Genomic DNA, 7,504 nt, shown 5'->3' with positions numbered 1-7,504 from the left:
ACCAACATTTATCATTCACAATCTTTTGGATATTAGCCATCCTAACTGGAGTGAGATGGTATCTCAGTGTGGTTTTGATTCGTATTTCCCAGATGCTGAGTGATACTGAGCACTTATTCATGGGTCTTTTGGCCATTCATATATCTTCCTTTGAGAAATGTCTGTTCAGCTCCTTTGCTCAGTTTTTAATTGGGTTATTTATTTTGTTGTTGTAAAGTTGTTTCAGTTCCTTGTATATTCTGGATTTTAATCCTTTGTCAGATGTATGTTTAGCAAATATTTGCTTCCACTCTGTTGGTTGTTTTTTTACTCTTTTGACTGTTTCTTTTGCTGTGCAGAAGCTTTTTAGTTTGATATAATCCCAATCCCATTTGTATATTTTACCTTTAGTTGCCTGTGCTTTTTGGGTCCTATTCAGGAGTTCTGTACACACTCATATTTCCTGGAGTGTTTCCCGTATGTTTTCTTTAAGGAGTTTTATTGTTTTAGGATGTATAACTAATTCTTTAACCCATTTTCAGTTGATTTTGGTATACGGTGAAAAATACAGGTCTAGTTTCATTCTCCTACATATGATTATCCAGTTTTCCCAGCACCATTTGTTGAAAAGGCAGTCTCTTCCTCAGTATGTAGACTTGCTGCCTTTGTCAAAGATCAGATGGCTGCAGGCATATGGGTTAATTTCTGAGTTGTCTATTCTGTTCCATTGATCCGTGTATCTGTTTTTATGCCAGTACCATGCTGTTTTGGTTATTATAGCTTTGTAATATAGTTTAAAGTCAGGTAGTGTTATAGCACCAGCTTTATTTTCTTTGCTCAGGATTGCTTTGGCTATGCATGGTCTTTTGTTGTTCCATATAAATGTCTGGATAGCTTTTTCCATCTCAGAGAAAAATGTCATTGGAATTTTGATGGGGATTGCATTGAATCTGTAGATCACTTTGGGTAATATGAACATTTTCCCAATGTTAATTCTTCCAAATCAAGAGCATGGGATATCTTTCCATCTTCTTGTGTCCTCTTTAATTTCTCTCAACAGTGGTTTGTAGTTCTCTTCATAGAGATTTTTCACATCCTTGGTCAGCTTTATTCCTAAATATTTTATTTATTTTTTTTGGTGGCTATTGTAAATGGGCTAGCTTTCTTGATTTCTTTTTCTGCATGTTCACTGGTGGAGTATAGAAATGCTACTGATGGCTGTGTGTTGATTTTGTACCCTGCAAATTTGCTGAATTCGTTTATCAACTCTAGGATTTTTTTTATTGAAGCTTTAGGCTATTCAATATATAGGATCATATCATCTCCAAAATGCACAGCTTGACTTCATCCTTTCCAATCTGGATGCCCTTTATTTCCTTCTCTTCTCTGATTGCGCTGGCTAGTACTTCCAACACTATGTTGAACAGGAGTGATGAGAGTGGGCATCCTTTTCTAGTTCCTGTTTTTATCATTCAGGATGATATTGGCAGTGGGCTTATCGTATATGCTTTTAATTATGTTGAGATACTTTCCATCTATGCATAAGTTGTGGAGAGTCTTTATCATGAGAGGTTTTTGAATTTTTTCAAATGCTTTTTCAGCATCAATAGAGATGATCATGTGGTTTTTGTCTTTGCTTTTATTAACGTGGTGTATCACATTTATTGATTTGCATATGTTGAACCAACCTTGCATGCCTGGGAAGAATCCCACTTGATCATGGTGTATAATTTTCTGTATGTCTTCATGTACTCTGTTAGCTAGTATTTTATTGAGGATTTCTGCATCTATATTCATCTAGGATATTGGCCTGTAGTTTTCTATTTTTGATGCATCTTTGTCTGGTTTTGAAATCATGGTGATATTTGCCTCATAGAAGGAGTTTGGGAGAATGGCCTCTTTTTCAATCTATTGGAACAGTTTCTAGAGAATTGGTATCAGTTCCTCTTTGCAGATTTGGTAGAACTCTGCAGTGAGCCCATCTGGTCTTTTCTTTGTTGGGAACATTTTGATAACAGCTTCAATTTCTTTTATGGTTATTGGTCTGTTCAGATTTTCTCTATCTTCTTGGCTCAGTTTTGGTAATTTGTATGCATCCAGAAATTTATCCATTTTCTCCAGATTTTCAAATTTGTTGGCATATAGTTATGTATAGTAGTCTCTAAGGATTTCTTGTATTTCTGAGGTGTCAGTAATTTCACCTTTTTTATTTCTCATTTTTGTTTTTGTGTCTTCTCTCTTCTTTTCTTAGTCTTGCTAAAGGTTTGTCAATTTTATTAATCTTTTCAAAGAACCAACTTTTTGTTTCATTGATCTTTTGTAATGTTTTTCTTGTTTCTATTTCATTTAGGTTTGCTCTGATCTTATTTCTTTCTGACTACTAACTTTAGGTTTGGATTGTTCTTGTTTTTCTAGATCTTTAAAGTTAAGTGTTAGGTTACTTATTTGCCATCTTTCCATTCTTCTGAAGTAAGCATTTAATGCAATAAATTTCCCCCTTAAAACTGCTTTTGCAGTGCCTCACAGGTTTTGTATGATGTGTCATTATTCTCGTTGGTTTCAAGAAATTTTTTGATTTCCTGTTTAATTTCTTCTTGGACCCAAATGCCATTAAGTAGTATGTTGTTTAATTTCCATGAGTTTGTGTAATTTTCATAGTTTTGTTTATTATTGATTTCTAATTTTAATCCATTGTGATCAGAAAAAGTACATGGAATTATTCCAATTTCTTTGAGTTTGTTAAGACTTGCTTTGGGACCTAACATGTGGTCTATCCTGGAGAATGTTCCATGTGCTGATAAGAAGAATGAATATTCTGAGGTTATTGGGTGGAATGTTCTGTAGACATCTACCAAATCCAATTGGTCCAAAGTATTGTTTAGATCTTGTGTTTCTCTGTTTATTTTTTGCCTAGATGATCTGTCCACTGATGAGAGTGGGGTGTTCAGGTCCTCCACTATTATGCTGTGTCTAATTCTTTCTTTAGATCTAATAGTGTTTGCTTTGTAAATCTGGCTGCTCCAACATTAGGTGCATATATATTTATGTTTGTTATGTCTTCTTTATGGATAGATCCTTTTATTATTATATATTGGCCATCTTCCTCTCTTTTAATGGTTTTTACCTTAAAGTCTTTTTTATCTGATATAAGAGTAGCTACTCCAGCTCGTTTTTCATTTCTACTTGCATGATACATGTTTTTCCATCCTTTCAGTCTTAGTCTAAGTGTGTCTTTACAGGTCAGGTGAGTTTCTTGGAGACAGCATATTGTTGGTTCCATCCTTTTCATCCAGTCAATCAGTCTATGTCTTTTGAATGGGGAATTTAGACCCTTTACATTCAGAGTTATTAGTGAAAGTGTTAATGTACTCCTAGAATTATTCTGATTTTTGTTTAGATGTCTTAAGTATCTTTCGTTCCTTTCTTTCAAATTTTCTGTTTGTCTTCTATATTTGGTTTCTTGGGGTGATAGACAAAACATTTTTCTCTCTTTTGTTAGTATTATTGTTTTGCTGGTAGGTATTGCTCTTTCTTATGTAATCATGGTAGTGATCATTGTTTTTGTGGTATCAAACCCAGTACTTCCTTGAGAATTTCTTGTGGGGCTGGTCATGTGGTAATGAACTCCCACTGTTTTTGTTTGTCTGAGAAATATACTATTTGTCCTTCATTTCTGAAGGATAGCCTTGCTGGGTAAAGTATTCTTGGCTGGCACTTTTTGTCCTTTAGTGTTTTAAATATATCATCCCATTCTTTTCTGGCTTTTAGAGTTTCTGATGAAAAGTCTCATGTTATTCTGATTGGGGCTCCCTTACAAGTGACTTGCCACTTCTTTCTTGCAGCTTTTAGGTTCTCTCTTTGTCTTTGATTTTTGTCAGTTTGATTATCACATGTCTTGGAGAGGACCTTTTTGGGTAGAATGCGTTTGGTGATCTTTGGGCTTGCTGAATCTGGGGATCTGTGACTTTCCCTATACCTGGGAAATATTCTGCTGTTATCTCATTGAGTATATTTTCAGTGCCATTTCCTTTTTCCTCCCCTTTTGGAATACCCATGATTTGGATCTTTGAGCACTTAAGGTTGTCAGTTGTCTCTCTTAACTTTTCTTCAATTTTTTTGATTCTTTTTTTTTTATTTTCAGGTCTGCCTGTGATAATTTAAACAGCTTATCTTTGAGGTCAGAAATTCTCTCTTCTGCTTGTTCAAGTCTGCTGATTAAAGTCTCTGTTTTATTTTTTATGTTCTTGAATTAATCCTTCAATTCCACAAGCTCAGTTACACTCTTTTTCAAGGCATTGATTTCTTTGTACATTTCTCCTTTCAGATCCTGTATGTTTTTTTCTCTTTTCATTTTGTTGTTTCACTGAGTTTTCTTGTATCTCATTTAGTTTCCTTCTAATAGTTATTCTAAATTTCTTGTCTGTCATTTCAAAAACTTCCTGTTCTATAGGATCTAGCACTTGTAAGTTATTAATTTCCTTTGGTGGTGTTGTACTTTCTTGATTTTTTATATTTCTGGTTTCTTTCCTTTGGTGTTTTGTCATTGTGGCCAGTGGTATCACAGTTCACTCGTTTCACCCTGATGTCTGGCTTGGATCCTGAAGGGTCTGCTGTTTCTGGACAGCAGAAACTAGCCTGGACTGGAATTCCCACCCAACCTGCCTTCACCAGCTGGTCACGTGGTGTGGGAGTCCAGAGCCTCTCAAGTCATTCAGGAGACAGATGGCCTGCGCTGGAAGTCCCACCCCACCTGCATTCACCAGCTTGTCTGACTCAGGGCTTAGTATCCCAGATCCTCTTAGGGTGCTCAGGGAGATAGAATGGCCAAAATTTCCACCGTGTCAGCCTTCTCCGGCTTGTCTGGCTCAGGGCTTGGGAACCCCTGCTTCTCAGATCACTCAGGGAGATGGGACAGCCTACACTGGAAGTCCCATCCTGGCCCTGCCTGCCTTCTCTGGCTGGCAGGCACAGGGAGTGTGGGCCCAAAAGCTCTATAGTATCTCTACAAAATGGGGAGCAACCTGCACTGGGGTCCCACGGTGGGTGGCTCCTGTCCTTTCCAGCACAGATTTTAGGTCCTCTGTTGGTGCTCCTCAAAAGCTGCAAATTTTTTGCTCTCAACATTGACTCCATGTCAAACAAAACAGAGGAGAAGGAGGAGGCAAGGGAGAAGGAGGTGGTCAGACCCACCCATTCCACCTGCCGTCACCAAGCCGAACCCTCTTTAGCATTTTTAACTATTAATTCTACTGAACATGATGTGTGAGATATATAGCAGTTCAATTTTGCTTATGAAGGTACTCATCAACCAAATATGAGGCTCACAGAACTAATTGCAATTGATACTTAATCCCCCAGCATAGATGTTTCTTCAACAAAGGTTCATAAGCTTCAATCTGATTTAAATATCTTCATAAACATATAGTTAACATCTCCATTTCTGAGCAGTCTCATTTTTCTTGGGAAGTGTTTTAGTCCGTTTTGTGTTGCTATAAGAAATACCGGAGACTGGGTAGTTTATAGAGGAAAGAGGTTTATTTGGCTTACGATTCTGGGACAGCTGCATCTGTCATGGGCCTCAGACTGCTTCTACTCTTCGTGGAAAGAGGCAGGCAGCTGGTGGGTACAAGCAGTTCACATGGCGACAGGAAGCAAGAGAGAGGAAGCAAGAGAGACAGAGAAGGTGCCAGGGTCCTATAAACAACAAGCTCTCATGGGAACTAACTGAGCGAGAACTCACTCACTACCCCCATTCCCAAGGGAGAGCATTAATCCATTCATGAGGGATCCGCCCCCATGACTCAATCAGTTCCAACACTGCCACATTGGAGATCAAATTTCCACATGAGTTTTGGAGGGGACAACACATTCAAACTCCATCAGGAAGAATAATGGAGATGACTAGAATATGGTACCAAGATTGCTCTGAGTAATTAGGAAAAGTGTTTCAGCAAATGTTTGTTGATGTAATTTTTCTCAGATATCTAGAAACAAAAGAAAAAAATGCAGTCACAAGCAAGTTTGTGTGATGATTGAGAAATCACTATAGATGAGGAGTTTACACTCATCAGCAATTTTCTGGCATTTCCTGAAATGAACAGCATTAAAATAAGAATCCTGGTATGAACTACTTACTTGACATCTCTCTTGGTAGTTTTATATGGTTTCAGAGCATGATGTCTATTCATCATTTGGTCCTGTATCTATCCTCTGTTGAAAACCATCTTCGAGAGGTAAGTGGATTTTAAACTTAGCTCACCAAAATCTTCAGTGAGAAATGCATTTTATATTTCAAACCATATACATACATATATAAAGTAAAGAAACAAAAGTTTACCGACAGTACTTATGCTTACTATGAGAAATGCACTCTGATTTTATTTTGCTCTATTTCATTTTTAAAGAAGGATGGTCACAACAAACTCAATTGATTCCATTACCAAACAATGGGTTGTCAACTGCAATTTGATAAATACTTTTATGTGGTCTTATGCATTCATGTGTATAAAAATCACCTGTGGGACTTAGAAAAATGTATATTCTTGGACTCCACCCCAGTGATTCTGATACAGTAGTTCTGGAGTGTAGCCAAGGAAGGTGCTTTTTAAAATGAATGAGAATGTGTTTTTTATTGTCCTGGCACTACTCTTGGAGAAACTGTTATATTGATTAATTGTCTTGGATCCTATCCTATGTATTTTTAATCAAACATTTTATTTTGTAATAATTATAGATTCACATGAAGGTGTAAGAAATAATAGAAAGATCCCATATACCCTTTAGCCAGTTTCTGCCAGTGGTGACATTTTGAAAAACTGTAATGCAACATCATAACCAGAAAATTGACATTGATACAGTCAAGATACAGGACAGTTCCACTAAAACAAGGATCCCTTATGTTGTCCTTTTGTAGCTACGCAAACCTCCCTCCACACTCCTCACCACTAATCTCTGTCAACCAATAATCTGTTCATCATTTCTACTTTTTTTTCAATTCAATAATGTTATATAAGTGGAATTATAAACCATGTAAGCTTTCAGAGTTGGCTTTTTTTACTCAATATAGTTCCCTGAAAATGCATCCAAATTGTTGCATATAGTTTGTTCCCTTCTATTGCTGCGTAGTATTCCACAATATGGATGTACCAAAGTTCGTTTATCTAATCACCCATTGAAGAACATCTGGATTGCTTCCAGTTTTTGACTAATAGAAATAAAGTTGCTAAAAATATTCTTGTACATATTCCTGTGCAAGTATAAGCTTTTATTTCTCTGGAATAAATGCCCAGAAGTACAATTACTAGGCCATGTATGGTACTTGCATGTTTATAGTATTTTAAGAAGATGTCAAAACTATTTTGTAGAGTATCTTTACCATTTTACAATTCCGCCAGCAATTTACAAGTGACCCAGTTTCTCTGCACCCTCAACAGCATTTGGTATTGACCTTGTTTTTTTTTTTTTTCTTGGTTTAATAGACTATATTTCTTAGAACAGTTTTAGATTTACAGAAAAATTGATAAGA

The sequence above is a fragment of the Cynocephalus volans genome, chromosome X (assembly GCF_027409185.1).
Source record: "Cynocephalus volans isolate mCynVol1 chromosome X, mCynVol1.pri, whole genome shotgun sequence".
Taxonomy (NCBI): Eukaryota; Metazoa; Chordata; class Mammalia; order Dermoptera; family Cynocephalidae; genus Cynocephalus; species Cynocephalus volans.
This window is presented reverse-complemented; position numbering follows the sequence as displayed.